The sequence below is a fragment of the Rhea americana genome, unplaced genomic scaffold (genome assembly GCF_003343005.1).
Source record: "Rhea americana isolate MKP2758 unplaced genomic scaffold, rheAme1 scaffold_11, whole genome shotgun sequence".
Lineage (NCBI taxonomy): Eukaryota > Metazoa > Chordata > Aves > Rheiformes > Rheidae > Rhea > Rhea americana.
The window spans coordinates 9,345,784-9,364,745 of NW_028185150.1; the positions used below are offsets into that span (position 1 = coordinate 9,345,784).

The following is an 18,962-nucleotide window of genomic DNA, read 5'->3' on the forward strand; positions in this document are numbered from 1 at the left end:
AAAGTGAAGCTGAGGAGCATTTTTGGTAAAAAGGAGAGAGAGAAGCAGTGCAGCTGATGAGTACGGCAATCAAGATACCRTGGTGTTGGGCCAGGCCCCATATCACTTCAGTGTGGTTTTGACTGAGCTGCTTTGTCATTTGTGTTCTAGATAATCACTAGCTTGACAGGCTGTACAGATATGGTGTACATACAGCTGATACACTGACAATCCTCCACTTGCCTGGAGCTTTTTGGAGTATTTTATGGGAGCATAATCTGAAATTTAGCATTTTAAGCCCTTCTGATCCAGCTTGTGCAATGTCACATTGCCACTTCCTTTACAGAAAGACCAAAAAAAGGCAGAGTGGACTCAGCAGGATATTTTTACTAAAACAAGAGCTCCATCTGAAGTCTCTGCTCCCAAAAATTTATAAAAATATGTAAATTCCTGGAGTGCTAATAGGCATATTTCCAGGTCTCAGAGCAACATTATCATATTGCCTGGAAGCCTTGCTAGCTGAGCAAGACAGGCAAAAATCATAAAGATTAAGTTTAGTGTTGCCCAAGTTCCAGTTGTGTTTTTATCTTTTTTCTTTTTTTTTTTTCTTTTGTCAGTTACATGAGTATATTTTGCAATGGGAAAACAYTCCAGAAAAGTTTACACTGACTGCATTAATACCACCCATGTAAAGAAGCGCACATGTAGAAGAGAAGCAGTGAGCAGGCGTCACCCATACAAATGTGGCTCCTGTTGCCAGATGGATATATTGAAAATGCAACTCTAATGTGTTCCTGCACACTGTTGTGCTGTGGTATTGAAGACCATGTGTAGGCATCACCTGCTGTTTTTTGTTTTTTTTTTCTTCCCTTCAGTTTGTGTGTCTTGCACTTCTAGCTGCTAGGATCAGTGTGGGAACAACCATTCCCCTTAATTAACTGCATTACTTTTYTGCACCACACTGTCATTTATTGCCTCACAGAGCTCCCAAACCTGCATCCGGAAGAGAGTGAGAGATTAAACTGAGATTAAAAGGTGGTGGTGATAGTAAGGCACAGTCTAAATAAACTACATTACCACAAATAAACATTATCAGCTAGGTGCAAGCTATGGTGACCATGARTAGCCTGAGAACACTCTATAAATGCCTTAAAATTGAAAGAAGTCTATTGAAATATTGACTAATGAGTTCATAGTAAAGTAATGAAAATTATATGATCTTTCTGAATACACAAAAATTTGAGACTAGTGGTATAACTTGGATCAGTCAAAGATGGACAGAAACATTAAGCCATGTGTATTTCTGGCCTTGAGCCTTAAGCTTGTGCGTACATGAGCAATTTGATAAGATAGCCACCACTCAACTTCCCTCACACATGTCTTTAGAGAACAGAAGAATATAYTGCAGTGAGGACAGTGCTTGTTCTCAGAAACTCAGCTTTGTTGCTGCCCTCCCAGCTGTGGTAGGCCCTAAGGATGTGTTGACAGTGGATACTTTGGGTCAGCTCCAGCAGCATGGGGGTTGCAACACCTATTTCCACAGAGCCGGGTCACTGAGTAGAGTCCAAAGAAAGGCCTTCAGCTGTACACAGGGTTGTCTGCTAGCGTGTCATCTGTAGTGTGCTGCCTGACACCTAGGTGGAGCGATGCCTAGCCGTGAGCCGCCTTGTGAAGCAAGGTGCCTGTGCAAACCGTTTCCTTTTTGTTACGAAAAAGTCCGTAACACCATTGTACGCAGCAGCTCAATAGTTGGAAAATGCTGCTGGCGGCTGAAAGACCTATTTATCAAGTCCCCGCTGTTTGGAGAGTCTTCTCTGACCGGAAGAAGTTTTGACCCTTTCCTCTGTTAAAGCCACTCCCCTTTAACAAGCGTTTGATTATTTAGACAGAGCAGAAACCTAAATCTAGTACTCCGCAATCCCAGGTAAGAGTCACACTATGAGTCAATCTCTCTCCATTGCTCAACTAATATTTCAATGTTACTGTAAAATGGAAGTTCAAATGGCAAAAAAAGGGAAAAGAGGTAGGAAGTTACTCCAGAATACCAAGAGTTACTGCTGAGGATATTTGTTTTCACTATGAAAAGTGTGGATTTAGCTCTATAGTGGGATTTAAAAAGAGGTCTCCCATTTCCTAGGTGGCTCACCTGGCTGATATATACAAGGGGGCCCAATCCCCCCCCCACAAGAAAGCTTTTTCTAAGGCAAACAGGGAGGAATCTAGTCCAGCAGAGACGCTCTGAGGGTATACCTTACATCTGACATCATAGCAGATGGAAGTAACAGCAAGACTGAGTCTCGCAGGAATTTAGGCATGCATTAGGACTCTCAGTAGAGCTGGGTTTTGGCAGGTGCTTTTGCATCTGGTCTTTTGAAAGAAACTCAGACACCTGCATCTGAAAGCAGCTGTTGAGTGGTGGTTTTGAGAATGTTGGAGTTGGTCTAAATGCTTGCAGAAGGCAGCTGTTTAACACCTTGATCATCCCATTTAGGATGTTTAGTCCTGGGTGGTGGTGGAATAAACTGCTTGGCACAAATTTTCTATTTATTGGCTATCCTTGCCTGTTGCTAATTAGGGGATCTGTATGATCTGTTGCCAAACTAACTGGTCAGGGTTTAAGTCTTTCAGAAATCTTTGTTTTATACAGGTAGCACCTACATGCTCAGCACTGGTTTTGCTTGGTGCTACTTCTCACCAGTATCTGTAGTTTTGTGGTTGTCATGTGTTTTAATGATGCAATTTTGGAATATCACAGAAGAGGGAAAAGGCTGATTGAAAGGCCTCCAGTTGTCTGCCCAGAAGTGGGTGKACAGACGCACATGAGATTTATCATCTTCAGAACACCTTGGATTTTGACTAAGCATCCACATGCAGTGACCCACAGGAAACGACTCACTCAGAATGTGTGTGGGAAACAAGGACATTGGAGGAAAAAGTAAAGAAGACCTGAGATAATAGCTGTTCTAGGGCAAGGAAGAAAGCCTGTCCTGTCCTTTATTTTTCCCCTTCCCCCCAAAAAAAACTCCTGCAATAAACTGGACTATGTCTGTAGCGTCTGTAGAACCTGTGATACTTCAGGAGACAGTGAGACGCTCAGGAGTGGTTTCTGAATGGGAGGGCATAGGGGAAGAAAAAAAAAAAGAAATTTTTGTTGTGGTCCAGCCTAAGCCAAGGATAGGGATTGTAGTTCAGGACCAGATCTTCCAGGATACAAAGATTTCTTTGGATAGTTCAAGCTCCAACAGCCATGGAGGTTCAGGAGGATCTTGGAAGACAAAGGCAAGAAGAAGGTATATTAGATTCTCTTATTTGAACCATGCCATGTTGATTGTCCATGTTGAAGCTATAGGACTGCTGCTCCCCCATCTCCCCACCACAGCTTCCTGCAAACGCCCGTCCTATTCTCCTAAGTAATTTTGTTCTTGCCTGATTACAATAGATTCCCTTATTTCAGTATGAGCAACTCTGTGTTTTCCCATCTCCTTTTTTACCATCAACTCCCTCAAATTTCTGACAGGAAAGGTTGCCCTGCTTTAGTCCTGTGTTACATGGCTAGCTGTGCTGTGTTACGTGACCAGTTACACAGTGTGGAAGTCAAGCACAGTCATTGCATCCTGGAAGTTCAACTCAAACCAGTCTTCAATTTTGACACACAGTATAGTTACTATTATATGTCCTAGGCAGCACAATCCCACCATCTATCTGCTGGTCTTTTCATTGGTGCATATGTCAGTCAAGGATGTCTGGCTGACCATTCAAGTAGTTACAACTACATTCCATTTGACTTTCTAGTTAATGTATGAAGCACTGTAGTCAGCATTATTCAGTAGCAAAATGCACTAGCTAGCAAAGACCCCAGACTCTGCAGTTATGTCTGTGTCCAACTTTGCTTCTGCCACTCTGAAAAACAAAGCAAGAAGTCTAGAAAACTGTTCATCTCCGCTGGATCTCCACCCAAAATCTCTGAAAGTCTTCTATAATGTCAGTGCTCAAACAATTTTAGTGTTTCATTTACTATTTCACTCCTTCACAGAAACTCAGCTTGTTCCAATTCTAGAGCATGCCCTGTTAAAAGCCGGGAGAATAGCCCAAGTGTATGGTTGTCAACTTTGTCTTTTGCTTTTTCAAACACCACTTTTTTCCTGCTACACACACTCCCTACAGAAAAAAAAAAAAAAAACCTCTAGGATTGTGACTTGTCCAGAATTGTCTGCTACTTACCTGTCWGAATTAAATCATCTTTGTTAAAGCCACTGATCTGCAACTCCCAACCTCGGACATCCACATCAAAGACACCATTTTGTAGTGAGAAAACAAGTGATGAATCAAGATAGTGGGTACTACCTGTGTTATTAACTACGTAACCAAGTCTACTAATGACAATTTCTTTTTTCAGAAACCTTTCCTGCACCAAGACCACAACATGGAAAATCTAGCATGCCTCAGAATAGGGCAAAACTAACTAATTGACTGTCTAGTCAGAAGAAAATGGTAAGTCACCTGTTTCGGGTCATACAAAGCAGCTTGGATACAGAGTTTAAACTCACAGAGAAAGAGGAAATTAACCATTTGAGGAAGAGGGGGAGGAGAAAGAACAGAGTGAAAAGATCAACTGAAGCAAGAGAACAGAGACCAGAAGGCAATGGCATGTACATCCATATGAAATTTAAAATGAGCTGGGGTTGCAGAAGCAGGAGTTTTGCAGACTCCAGAGAGGATCTGTGAAGAGCCAAAGTCACTCTGCATGGTTCCCCCACCCCAGTGTATGCTCCTTCCCAGATTCATCCTTAGAGGCAAATGGGATGAAGAACAGCAGGTCTACAGATACACCTATTCCAACAATCTGTAAATCAGCTTCTGTTTTGTTTGTTGCTTCTGTTGTTACTTCTGTAAGCTGCCCTGGGTATATTTTGAATAAAATTACTTACTTTTTTTTTCTCTTACAATCAGATTGCTATTGCACATAATTTTGAGTTATTGTTGATGCATCATCATTGGCCATTTCTTCATTACTTGATTAAAATCCAAGCTAAAACATAACTTAAAACATAAGAAGTATACTACCAGCAGAAGAAACTGTATTTAATACTACTCAGTTTCAGCGTGGCTGTTTCAAGAGGGGAAAAGGATATGAAAAAATATATTGCTGACTTGGATGTGGCACAGAAATTAATAGCACCAGATGGAGGCAGCATCAGCATGTATTACAGCTTTTTGTGCTGTTCAGCTGTGTATGAGTTGCAGCATACCTAAAGACTGTTTTGCTCTGTAGATCTCACAACCACTCACAACTCAACCAGCTCTCTGGCACGTTAAAAAAACATTGTGCTGAATATAACCAGCAAATACAATGTCCATTTTTGCTGAGTGCACAGTCATCATATGTCAACAGACATCTCTACTTTGCTTTAAAAGCCTTCTAAATGCACATTCCACTGCTGCTCTGCATCTATTAAGTCCATCAGGGAACCACCATCTCTTTGGGCTTGTATAATTGGTTATGACTTTGTAACCAAGGGGAACAGTAGATTTCCAGGCTCAGAGACAATCACCGAGGGCCTGGAGAAAGTCTCCCTCCCCCTCGTCTCTCTGCTCTTGAAAAGTCTAGAGTTTTAACACTTTCTTGTAGCTCGGATTATGCCTGGCCTACTTTTATATATGCATCTCTAAAGTGGTTGTGACAATCTCTTAACTGCACTTCAGGACTTGGCTGTAGGCGGCTTGCGATGGGTTCCAGTTGTAGTTCTTGTGTATTTCAGGAAGTGCAACTGTTCATATCTTTTAGAGATCTTTGCCATATTTGCCGCTCTGAGCACATAGGCAGCTCTTGCACTTACAGAGGGGTATAACCACCCTGTGCAAGGCTCTCTGTGGTCTTCACAGTTCCACCTGTGAATGATCCATGTATCTAGGTACTGTGGCACTGCAAGCTTATCCAAGGAGTCTTAGGCAAGTGCTGCCTTTTCCAGTACCTCTGTCATTATGTTACACCTGGAGTGTTTTCCTGTATCATGTGAAATGATTATGCAGGGGAATGATGATGGAAGTCCCAACACTCCCATTGCATTTCAGAAAGAATTCCAGGAACCAGGTTCCATTTCTTTTTCTTGCTTCCCACAGGTACGGAGAAGGTAGGCTGGTTTCTCAAGGGATATATGTGGTCAGATTCGGAACAGCTGCTTTTACGCACCCAGTGGATGTTACGGTGTCTCGAATGTAGTCACTGAACCCCAAATACAGTAATCCTGGTTATTTAATTTAGGTGCCTGATCTTTAATAGAGTTAGGTCCTTYTGCTGGTTGAAGAGTTGTCAGGTAGGAGATAAGAAATGTTGCCTCTGGGGAAAGGGCAAGGATGTCTGAACTTCCTCCACTGCTCTGGAGTGTAGGTACCTGACAAAGAGTCATAGAGTAAATGCCTTCGCACATACAGGGTTCATAGTATTTCTCTCACCTTCCCTGGGTAATCCAGAARGCTTTCTGTACCTCCTGGTATCTGTCTCAAGAACCTGTGACAAAAAACATAGGTAGTAAAAGAGCAGTACAAGTGAAATGGCTTGACTTGAATGCCATGTGCAGAGATCGAGTAGACCAAAGCCAGAAGAGAGGAGCAGCTCTGTATGGTTGTGCACACCTCCCAGTGCTGCTGTGCATTGTAGCTGTGATCATGGCCTTCATACAGGTGTGAGCAAACAGACTGTTATTTTTTTCTATACAAGCAGTGGTGATTCAGAAAAGCTTCCAGCCAGATCTAAAAACACACCAGGAAGCCAAGAAACCCATAAAAACCGCACAGGTCAGAATGGTTTGCAGGGGTGTTTCCTCAATGCTCTGAGTTGGTGCTCCAAGCTAAGTTGGCATTTTGCTACTTTTGCTTTCTTCTTCTCTGACTTCTTCATCTTGCTGTGAGATGAGGAATGAAAATGCACAGGAAGCAGGCTATACTGTGGCTGGCGTAAGAGACTGCTTTAACAAACACAGTCCGCTCACTTCACTAAAACCATGCCAAAAAAGCTGTACCAAATCCTGGTCAGTCTGAAACAGTGTAGTTTGCCTGTCAARGAACATCATGTAATTAGGAGCCTAAACCATTAAAATGAAGAGACTTGAGTCTCTTACTGCCCGTTGCATAGCTAAATCTCAGTTTATCAAGCCCGTCATCTTCCTCTTTGTCTTCTTCTTTGATGTTACATCGTTTGGATGCCATCAGTCATTCCTTGCCTCCCATTCCCCCATTTTCCTACCTAAAGGCCTGCTATACTTTCCATTCCCCCTGTTGTCCTCCTGGCTTCTGGGCTATTCATTCTTCAAGTCTTTAGTCTGGTCTTTTGTTTTTTTGTCTCTGTTGTTGTGTCTGGAGAGTATTCCAAGGCATACTTTCTTGTAAATGACTCCCTTTTTTGCGATCTGTAAATGTAAAATGAGCTTGTGTGTTGTGCCAAACTTCACAGTGTCAGGAAATACTGGAGTTCTTGAATTTCTTTCCAACTATTCCAAGTTGGAAAAACTCCTGGGATATCTTTTATATTTCATGGTTGACTATAAATAGCTGTCAAATAGCTGTCATTTATATTCCCTTCAGGAGATCCATAAGAAAGGGGATTAATGCACTCGTACATAGTGTCGGTGACTGAAAGCTTTCACGCAAAGTTAACGTTTTCATTTCCTTCTGTGACATATAATTGAGTCATCTTTGCAGGTGAGGAAGAATTGGGTCTGTGAYTTTATGCAAGACCCACGCAAACTGCAGAGGTGAACTGGAGGGATTTGGGATACTGGAGAAATAGTAGTGAGTACAGTTAACTCCAGACATCCTGTTTTCTAATACAACTGTGTAGTGTATTTTAGGTTAAGGTGGCTGGTTTGGTTCTTTACCACCATAGCAAGCATTCATGCTGATAGATCTGTAAATAGTGAGATAATTTTATCTTGCCCTCAAATCAGCTATGTAAGAGGTGGTGGGGAGTCCTTCATTTTCTGGAGCAGCATGGGTTTCTAGGGGGAGGAGATAGGAAAAGAAGGGAGCATAGGCCTTTTCTCTACAGGCACTGCGTTTTTGCTATACCTATTTTAGCCCTTGGGCTGCACAGCTCTCCTATTTACCTCCCCACTCAATTCTTCACAGACTGGGCTTGTCTTAGGTGAAAGATTTTTGGGGGATTCTTTTCTAACAGTTACAGATGATTTTATTCAGCAGAATGGAAGTGGTAGAGGAATAATACTGGTGTTCCTTTCTCAAGCCTCTGTAGGGAGCTCTACATAAAAAATGTACAGGAATAGGCAGAGCTCATCTGCTGTTATGACAGCATTTGGGGTCATGTAAGGTTCTGCACTAGAATGCGAGTTTCATGTGGTTGGAGGAGGGTTTGGCTCCTGCTAGAGGTGAGACTGAAACCTGATGAAGTGAGTGATCAACAGTTCCACAGACGCTGGCTTCATGGCAAGAAACCAAGGCAGCTTTTCTGCTCAGCAGCATGTTCGCTGGCTTCTCAGCTGCCCTGCTGCGGCGAAGTTTGTACCTGTTCATACCCCCTCCCCTAAACTTCTTGTCATCCTTTCCTCCACAGGTGAGCGACCATTTCCCTGCACGTGGCCCGACTGCCTTAAAAAGTTCTCTCGCTCTGACGAGCTCACCCGGCACTACCGAACCCACACCGGCGAGAAACAGTTTCGGTGCCCTCTTTGCGAGAAGCGGTTCATGCGGAGTGACCACCTAACAAAGCATGCCCGGCGCCACACCGAGTTTCACCCTAGTATGATCAAGAGATCCAAAAAATCCAGCTCCAGCTCCTTGTGAAGGCAGAGCTGGCCTGGGGATGGGAGCAGGGGGAAGTGAGCCGCAGCAAGGACATCATGAACAGTGCAAGAGCAGCCTACTGTGGTACTGCTGTGGTCCCTACTTGCGATTTGAAAGCACATGTAGCTGAAGTTCAAAGAAGAAGTACTCTGTGCCCCCTCTGCACCCTTTGGTGATAACAGCAGTCTTAATCGAGTGAATTCAGAGTGCGAGTGAGGGAAGGGATGGCGATCAAACTAGGCGATGACTTTCTTTTGTAATTTAAAGCATTGACACTGGTGTATATATGTCTGACTGGATGGTTTGGCCTGTGACACCAGAGTAGCGTGATTCCAGGGTCTTTGTGATTGCTGTGTCATGAACATGTTTTGTTGAACAATGTAATGCTGCTTGTATTTAAAATTTGTTGAGTAAAACCACTTTCCGAGTCATTTAAATAATTATCAAGTAAAAACTCCATAGCACATTTTAGAAGGGATTTGCTTCTTTCTCAAAATGATCCTTCATTTAGAAAGACTGTTAAGAGAAATATTGCATCTGTTACTAATAGCATCTGATTGACATACAGAGATAAGGTGAATTTATACTCAAGAAGATCCATTTACTTCAATGGGTCTTTTCATTTTTCTTTGTATTAACTATACTTTTGAATATAAGCTGCACTTTTTTTTCCAGTAAAAATGTGCATAATTCAAGTGGATACTTACAGAAAAAAAAGAAAAAAAATTCAGTCATTTTCTGACAGTATGTGTATTTAGCTCTAGTATTCACTCACCTGGAAAAAACACAAGTCAGCCTACATAATGTGGCAGGGTTAAGAGGGCAGAAACACACGTCCCTCAATTGATCCTATACTTTCATTTGACAGTAAATACCGTACTGTACTACAGAAATGCCACTAACAGTGCTTTATTCTGCTGTATTTTATTTGAATGGGTGCATAATAGCAGCTACCATCTTTATAAATTGCTGCTTTTTTAAAGGTTTTTTCTCTTCATACACTTGCCTTAAAGATTTATTCTCTTCATACACTTACCTAACTCCTGCAAAATCTGATGGGAGTTGTGTGTGCTTATGGTGAGAGTAGACCTTTCCTTAAGAGCACTCTGTTAATGGAAACAGCTAAAATTATTGCAAAGAGCACTTTGAAAGGGCTCCTATATATCTCTTTACATCTGTAGAGTATGGGGGAAACCGTGACCTAGCTGGAAATACAACATGGAAAGTATGTCATAATATTCCTTATGACAAAAGCTTCCCTCAGTACTTTGCGTTGTACCTGTGTCATGTGTGACACGTCAAATACTGATAAAGGCAATATTGCATTTATTTTAAAGCTGTGTTTTGCTCTTTAAGAGGAGCAAAAAAAAACATCACTGAAGGAAAACTTTAAATCATTGTCGTTATCTATTTCATCTTTGTTTATGTTAAAAGCATGAACTGTAAGAGGTTATCAGTGACTTTTCCCTCCCCAACTATTTATAGGGGGAGAATTATGTTTACACATTTTTTTTCTTTTCAGAAACATTCTTCTTCTGTTCTGTTTTTACCCCTTCCTCAAAAAGAGGAAGGGGAGGTGCAGCCCTACTATAGAGACTTAGGGCCAAATTCATCTTGGGAGTAATCACACTGAAATCTGAAGTGTTTCCACTACAGATGAATTTAGGTGATCTTGTAAAATTTTGTACATAAAAATCTTGTTAGTACACCTGCAATTACAGTATCTTATTGTTTTACCTGATAAAAAGCTTGCTTCCTAGAAACAAACAAAAAAAATCAACTCAGAGAGTAGAGTATTTTCTTCTACAGTTATATATGGCTTTCAGCATTAGAAATCAGTTTGCATACAGTGTYTTTACCTGTGTAGTTCATGATAAGTTCTGTCTGTGTGAAGAGAACTGCTTTTAAGGCATTAGGGATAATGAGCAGTCTGTGGAATAAAAAGGGATGTGTTTTCTTCAGTGAAGACATCAGGAAACCAAGCACACTTTCTACCTCCGTTTCAGCTTTTTGAAACATTTATTTTAGAAACCAAACTTTAATTTCTGGTGTCCAAATTGGGTTGTAAGGACATACGTTCTTCCTTATAAAAATAGGTAGCCTCAGTATTCCTACTGAGCTAGAAATATACAGAGTGTTGTGCTTACCAGTACTGTTAATGCTGCCTTGTTGAGTGGGGTCAGGGCCACATGTAACCCTGTGAGATTCAAAGGAGCATTCACATTTATCCCTATTTTTCTCTGTGAAGATCACACAAACTTCAGAGTCAGTCCTACAGTCTGTATTGCTGCCATTTGGTAGGACAAATGCAGTACTTGGAAAATTAAGGCCTGATCCTGTAAAATAGGAGAGACACCCTCACATCTTATCAACTACAATGGGGAGCTACAGCTGATTGATAAGCACCKCTTAAATCAATATGTAAATGTTTTGGTCACTTAGCTACCAGGATTAACCTATGTATGGATGTAGCCGTCYGACTTTAGGGATCCCCAGTTGAATATTTGGGGTAGACACACATTTAAAGAAATGTCAGACTCCTCTAAAAGAGTTAACAGATGGGGAGTAATTTGGTCCATACACACATAGATTCATATCATATTCACTTGTGACAAGACCCTATTTCTGAAAAAAAMCCTCCTAAGTAGTAACTGATTTGCTCTAATGTATACTGTATTTCAGCATAGAACAGTCAGGATTAATATGTGATTCATTAACCACTAACAGAATATATTGGGAATGATCAGGTTTATAGATTTTTATTTTACTTTTTCATTCGAGGTTTTGAGTTTTTCCTTTTAGTAAAAGCAAACAACGGATCTAATACATGAAATAAACTCCAGGTTACTTCTTTGCATCCTGAGGTTAAGTTTAGGAAGAGTGTTGCAGTTACTGGAAAAGAAAGGAAAATCAGGTTCTCTAATAACATATATACTTGTACTATTTTGGAAATACTTAATAGTGCTGAAGTTAGGACAGTTCCTCTCCTTGGTTAAGAAAGCCCATTACTATAGAGAAGCCATGGCTTTAAAGGTATAGCTATACAACATACATCTTTTTTGAACAATTTTTCATGACCTGTATTACAGATCTATTTTCAGTTTGCAGATGGACTTAGCCCAGCATACACCAGACTAGACACATACTTCAAAATGCTGTTTTACAGATTTAGTGATCTGTGACACTGTAAAATACCAACTTTCCGACAGTTTAATCAGTTTTATTTTTGTACAGTATTCGTATCCTTTATAAGTTATTTTGCTGTCCTGTTTTGTAAATCACATGAAATTGTAAAAAAAAGAAAAGAAAAAAAAAAGTAGGCATAGATGTTTTTGTACATATGTATATATATATTGTCCAAATAATAATAAAAAAGGGAATTAAAAAAGCAAATGTTGTTTTAAATAATTGTAGTCAGAGAGTGATCATGAAAACCGGTCTAGATCAATATAAAAAAATACTGCTGTGCATGATGAAACCCATGAGTTGAGTGTAATATGAGCCAGCATCAAAGATCTCAGTGTTGCTATTCATTATTAAACTCAGGTGGTGATTGCTGTTGGTTTTTGTACTTTTCCCAGGTATTGTCCCACACATTTTTTCATCCCTTTTCCCACTACTGCATGGGGACAACAACTGGTTACAGCACAACTTGCAGCGTGGGAAGAGTATCGCCTCACCAGCATGCACCGGCCCCAGGGAGCATCTCTTCATCACTCAGTGGCTTTTGAGCTCGGATCAGTGGTCCTCCTTGGACCATACGGCTGCCCCCTGAGCTAACGATGCTTCTGCTGGTGCTGCCACACTGCTGCCTCGAGATTCCYTGGGCTTGGAACGATTTACTAAAGTAAAGAGCAAAGGCACCTGTTCAGCCCCTGAAGGAAGGAAAGACAAGAAGCCCGGTCCCCCAAAGCTCGCTGACAGTTAATCAGGACAAGCTAAAAGCAMCTACTTACACGAACTAACTTAACGTGGCACCTGAATTGTGCTAGGGCATGATTGCAAGATTAGACCCCGAAGCCCAGGGAATATTTAACCCTCAGGAAGGGCAGGCAGAGGCAGAGGGGTGGGATAGTGCCATCTGCAGCCAGAACAAGGTATATAAGCAGACACCACGTTTTGACATGATGCTTCTTGTTTGGTGATGTAGTTGTTTTTATGCCCAGGCATAGGAATTTTCTGTGCTGAGACGTAACAGGCAAAACACAAATGCACCAAACTCAGCACAGTTTTCTGGTTTTCCTGTCATTCTTTTTATGAATAAAAGGACAAAGGACTAGGGCATTAAGCTCATTCCCCTACAATCCCATAATACAGCATTTTTCACAAATTTATCATTTCTTACTTAAAACATGCTAATTTTTGTCTTTAGAAGTCTAGAAATGCTACCAAAATCTTCCTAGTGTAGAGAAGGCTTCAGCATTTCCAACCACTGAGATCCAAGAGACCCCTGCAGAATAGCTCTGACATGAATGATGGAGATTTGGTCTGGATTAGGCATGACATATGAAGAACAGAAACATTCCTGTGATGCTGGCCACAAGACTTCAGCTATGAAACGTGGCCCTGGATACAGACCAACTGATTCAGAGAGCATGGTTTCTACAAGGACATGCTTTTCCCCCCTCTCTACTGAGGGCAGAAGAAAGGGAACATGACATGCAAAGCCAGAGAAGTTCAGTTAAATGCTTGCAGCATAGTTCAGAAAACCAAGGGTAATCTCCTACCTCCTAGGGTGACTTCTTTCACTTTCATCAGAGTCTAAAACACGTGCTGTTCAGCACTTGTTCAGAGACAAGGAGTTAGGGAGGTTTCCTTTCTGCATCAGAGCTTCATAACAACTGCTGCTCTTCCAATGGTTTTTGCTTTGGAGCCCAAATCTCTTCCAGGCTGAGATCCTCACATCTCCCAGTCATATCTGACAAACTACATCAACAATAACTTGATGCAAAGTTGCAATTTTCAGAACAATGTGCTTAGCAAAGTCCTCTTTGAGGGATTGCCTTAGAGCAAAGGAAGATTTCAAAATGGCAGGAATTGTGCAATTACAACACTTGTCTGTATTTTCTGTTGCCTCTTAGGCCATACAATGCCAATCAAAGCAAAATCTAAACATCTGCATTGCTGAACAGAAGCTACAAGGGAAATGGAGCATCTAAGTTACAGGATTAGATAAGACAATTTACCATCCTTACACATGAACCTGGAGATACAAGCAAAACCCCAATTTGGGGAAACTGGGGATTGAGAAGATACAGAGACCAAAGAGCACTGACTGTATCAAACATCTCCTAATTTTGTGCTAACAGTATGCAAAGAAAAGTCTTGGGCTTTCAAAAAGTTTTTTTCTTTCTCTTCTGGCTAATGGGCAGAGGCCAGAAAGACAGCAGCAGAAGTCTGCGGAGAGATGAGAGGTAGGAGGGTGACATACATCAGAGGTCTCAGTAGAGAGCATATGTAGGGTTTGGGCTCTCCTGTTGTTAAATACTGTTGCAGAGGCCTTGAATAGTGTTTCCAAATGGAAAACACTTCTGAGAGCCTATGGAAAGCCATGTATAGCTGCTCTGTCAAAAACACAAGGACAGGGAAAGCCACAGTTGTGTTATTAATATACGCAATTTTGGTTGTAAATCACTGTGCCTGTTTTACTAGATCATAGAAAGGTGAATCAGGCCTGCCTTAGAAGCTAACCTACAGTCAACTCACATCCAGCAAACCAGTTTTTGCAGAGACACAAATTTTTAGCTGAAACATTTGAAGTCCAACAGCATTCCTGTAAATGCCTTTAAAATGAAATAAAGGATATTCCTTCAATTTAACATATTCCAATAATTCTACACGAGTGAACTGGTCTAAGGCATACTGATACCTGTGGAGCTTCATACACACTGCAGCCTGTACCACTTTAATTACACTGGCACAAAAACAATACATTTTATAGGGCAAACTATTTTGAGCAGTACAAAGGTTCTGACCATAAAAATCCCGGGCAATACAATTTGGCTCAGAAGCAGATACTAAGTGGATCCTGATTCCTCAGCCACTGGGGCCTGCATAAAACTGTAACACCAGTTGCTTTCAGCCTGAACAGCTGTTCAAGCATCACAACAGCAGCACAGAGGGGCTGATACTGCTTATGGTGTGTGATGCCAAGTCCCCTTCTGCTCTTTTTACTGACCATCTCCTTTGGATTCATTTCATGTTCGCAGTTTTTAATTCTTGGGGAAAAGCTTTGTTTTCTGTGACAAAGATATTCTAAGAGCCAAACTGAGGTAAACCAGTATTAAGGCATTGCAGTCAAGATCAAGCAACATAAGGTTCACAGCCTAAAGCTCTGTCTACAATTTGGGGATGGGGGAAATCCAAAGGTGCACGTAAGGTCTCTTCCCAGATCTAGCACATTTGCTCCTTACCTCTTTGTTATGGACCCAGAAAGCAGCAAATGTTCCTTCCCACCACCAGATGGAGGAACGAGGATGGAGTTTCTCTTCTGTTGAAAACTCTAATTCCTCAGTATGGYAAGGTCTCCCAAAGACACTTAACTCTTGTACACTATTTACGGCAAACATCCAATGTCACAAGTGTCTGCTAAATAATACTAAGTTTAGAATTTCTCCTATCCTAGCTTTTCTCCCTCTGTTTATCTCCTCCTGTCTAATACCCATATTTATTTTCACTATAGTCTTTCTTTTCCTCTCAGCTTTTTCCCCGGGTGTCTATTTTTCTCTTTAAATCATGCAATCCTGATCATGTTAAAATATGCATTCACTTTGAACCATCCACATCGTGTATTACCTCTATCATTTTGCCTTTTGTTCTTTCCCAAGGCTTCTTGCTATCTTATGCAACCATCTTCTCACCATCTGCCCTTTCGTTGTCCACTGTCACCAATAGTTACTTTCCCCCTAAAAGTGACTTTTGTGCAGGTTACTTGCAAAGTTCTTGTCTCCATGCCTCCCAAAAGGCTTATCAGTCTCTGAGAGAAGATGCCTGCTCTTCTACAAGTAAGCATTAGGCTTATTTGCCAAGATTTTGTGTAGCCCCAGCTGCAAGTTGATGCAAATCTTTTGCAGTACTGAACTCCACTTACTGATATGCATTCATTTTGACACTAACATACACTGACAACAAAATGCTAGCCTGGTGAGAGGAATAAAGTAGCAGAAGAAAGACTGGATAATGAGGGAATTACTCTGAGAGCAACTAGGAAGCAGAATTGTGTAGAAAAGTTGGTGGCATTCAGTGGAAAGCACAGAAAAGGCAATTGCTGTCTCAAGAAACAAGCTGTTGGGAAAGGGTTGAGCCACAGGAGAGGAAGACAGCTGGTAGGCTGCTACAGTGAGAAGGCAGGCTGGTTACCTCTCTTGTCTTCTGCCTCTGCTGTTGCTGCTTGCCTTTATTTTTGCACATTTTCTCTGCTGATTTTCAGCATCTGCCACAATAGCCCCTGAAAACCTTGGAATAGCTAAACACCTCCAGTCCCTGCTCCCATCTCTTCTCTCCACTGGACAACAATGCAGCCTTGTCAATTATTAAAGTTAATACTGTAGTAAAATGAAGTTTATGTGCAGTAACCACTCCCAGATAATACCYTGCACAGAAAATCCCATTCAGTCCAGGCTGTTCTAACATGCAAAAGGAGAATTTCTCTTAGTGCAGAGGTGGATTTAACTCTCTTCTCTGTCCCTTCCTCCCCTAAATTATGACGTAATGAATTCTGGCTTTATTCTGAATTAGCAAGGCAATGGGAAGAAGTGCTTCTGTAACAAARAGTTCTAGAAAATTTTCATTTTGGACATTTTGTTTCAGTAACTCGTAACTGAAAAGGGTGAATTTGGCTCTGTATATTTATGGTGAAGCTTGAGTGCCAAGATTCCTCCTTACTATGCAGGYTTTCCCACCAAACACCTTCCATCATGTATTGCTGTTAAAGCAGAAGAAACTACAGCACACCTTTCAAGAAGCAGGGCAACTAAAGACAGAAGGGGAGATGATGCATATAACGTCAAAATAACTCGCATAAAATTACAAAACTTTCTGATGTAAAATCACCAGGGTACTTGAGCCAATACCGCTCTTAAGTTCAGCTCCTGTATAGCAGCAGTGGTGCTAACGGTTCTTGGGGGTGCAAGAACAAGAGTGTGGATTACGCATTGCCCAGGGCTTTCCCTGAACCACTCACTGCAGATGGGGAGAGGACCCCTGCTCAGCTCAGTGAACAGTAAACATCTGTAATTACAGATCTCCCTTCCTCAGTTTATTTCCCCACTAAGAAAACCCTATTACTCAAACCATAAGCATGGGCAGCAGTGTCAGGTAATATATTAATGATACACATGTGTTCATAAAATTGAATGAGATACATCACATCTTACGTATTTGTTTACTCTAACACTTTATTTGCTTTCTAGAAAAACCTAATGAAATGGTATGGGAACTGGGCAAGGRAGGTGAAATTAAGACTTACTAATAAGAGATGTGCAGGAAAAAAAAAGGCTAAGGGAACAAGCAAGCAACTGTAGGCTCGTGAAAGAAACTGTAAGATCATTTCTACGAAGCACAGGAAGCAGTGTTTGAAGTTGGGACAGCAGCTTCTAGGAAGGAAGCAACAGCTAAAATGCTTTGCAGTAAAAGAGTATACCTGGACATGAACCATAAGCAAAAGCCTCCCACAGGGTTAATTCTAAATAAAAGTGTCTATTAGGCCTACAGCAGATGCCTATTCTGTCCTCTGAAAAGCACCTACCATACCCCATAGTAAGTAGCCTGTAGTGAAGACCAGGTCTGTGCATCTGATGACCTTCCACTCCAACATAGAAGTTCAAGTCAGTAACAGCCTTAACAAATCTCCTTTATCCTTCTTCCCATATAAGTCCAATTTTTAAGTTAGCATGTTACAAGCCCTGTACTTACGCAGGGGCCTCTCCCTTGCTTGCCACCTCATCTCCCAAGCACTACTTTACGATCTTTCATAGTTAACAATAATGTACTTGCAAAAGTGCCATTTTCAGTCATGAAATACAGTAAAGGGTGACTTTATAAGGAAGCACTTTTGAGCATTTGGCTTTGCAAAAATCTTTTTACATCTCACAGTAAGTCACAATTTCCATGCTACTTTTCTTTCTACAYGAGCAGACACAGATGTTTCTCAGAACTGCAGATGGTGGTGGAAGAGGATCCTTATCATAGTCTTCTGCTGGTCTAAACAGCAGGGAAGAGTACTTATGTTTGAAAGCTCAATCTATACTTCAACTGTCAGGACTATTTGGGGTCCTTCCATTTTTCTACTTTTGAGAGGTCCTGTCTAGTCTGCAGTAAAAGCTGGATACTGTATGCATGTTTAACCTTAGCTGCTACTCATCCCCTCCTCCTCACACTTATACTGAAATTAATTCCATTTGTTCTTACAGCAAGTGTCCCAGAGGAGCTGAGTGGAAGCAAAAAAAACCATGAGGAACAGCAAGAAAGCTGGCAGCAATGCAAGGGTCCTGTACACAGCTAAGGAACGCTAAATAACGCTGTAGCTCCAAGTGACTTTGTGAGTATTTTCATGGTTAAATATATTATCCAGTCCAAAAGACTTACTGTATGCCAGGAGAGTTCTAAACATAGCAAGGACGCACCTGCCAATGAATCATCAGGTTACCAACTGTGTATGGGAGGCATACACTTATGTTTACAGCCTATTTGCAAATAGCAGTGGCTGCTTTGATATACAAGTTTACTTCCCCTCTACCCCTCCAGAAAAGCTTCAGCTTCTGGATGATGAAGCTCTGCTGGCCAGTAYTATGATGATGTGGTTCAGCTTTGCTGCTTGTCGCACTGTCTGGGGAAAAGTAGGAGCAACAGTGTCACATTAAGGTTGTAACTGGAAATGCTGAACATATTGTCAGTATTTACAGCCAATAGTGACAGAGTTCCAAGGGAAAAAGCAAAMACTCATGACACATCATCCTCTTTGCCTGCGCAATGTGGCAGGTGTGTATCCAGAAGAAGTTACTTTTGAAACAGGAAGTACACTCTTGAAAGGAAAAGTCAGGCTTACACTACATGTCTCAGTCTGAAACGTAAGGGAAAAAAAAAAAACAAAACAAAACAAAAAAAAATCAGAACTCTAGGAAGAAATCCTGCAAATTTCCAAGATGACAGCATTAAGAGAGGCTGTCCAGCCATAGAAGAACTGACCA

The 18,962-nt window shown here is 41.3% G+C and overlaps 1 long non-coding RNA gene across 1 annotated transcript; it reads left to right on the forward strand.

Moving 5' to 3' along the window:
* The first annotated feature begins 2,540 nt into the window (after window positions 1–2,540).
* LOC146601092 (uncharacterized) lies at window positions 2,541–9,194 on the forward strand. Its single transcript, XR_014896896.1, has 2 exons — window positions 2,541–4,470; window positions 8,546–9,194. It is a non-coding gene; the product is annotated as an uncharacterized LOC146601092 (long non-coding RNA).
* The last annotated feature ends 9,768 nt before the right edge of the window (window positions 9,195–18,962 follow it).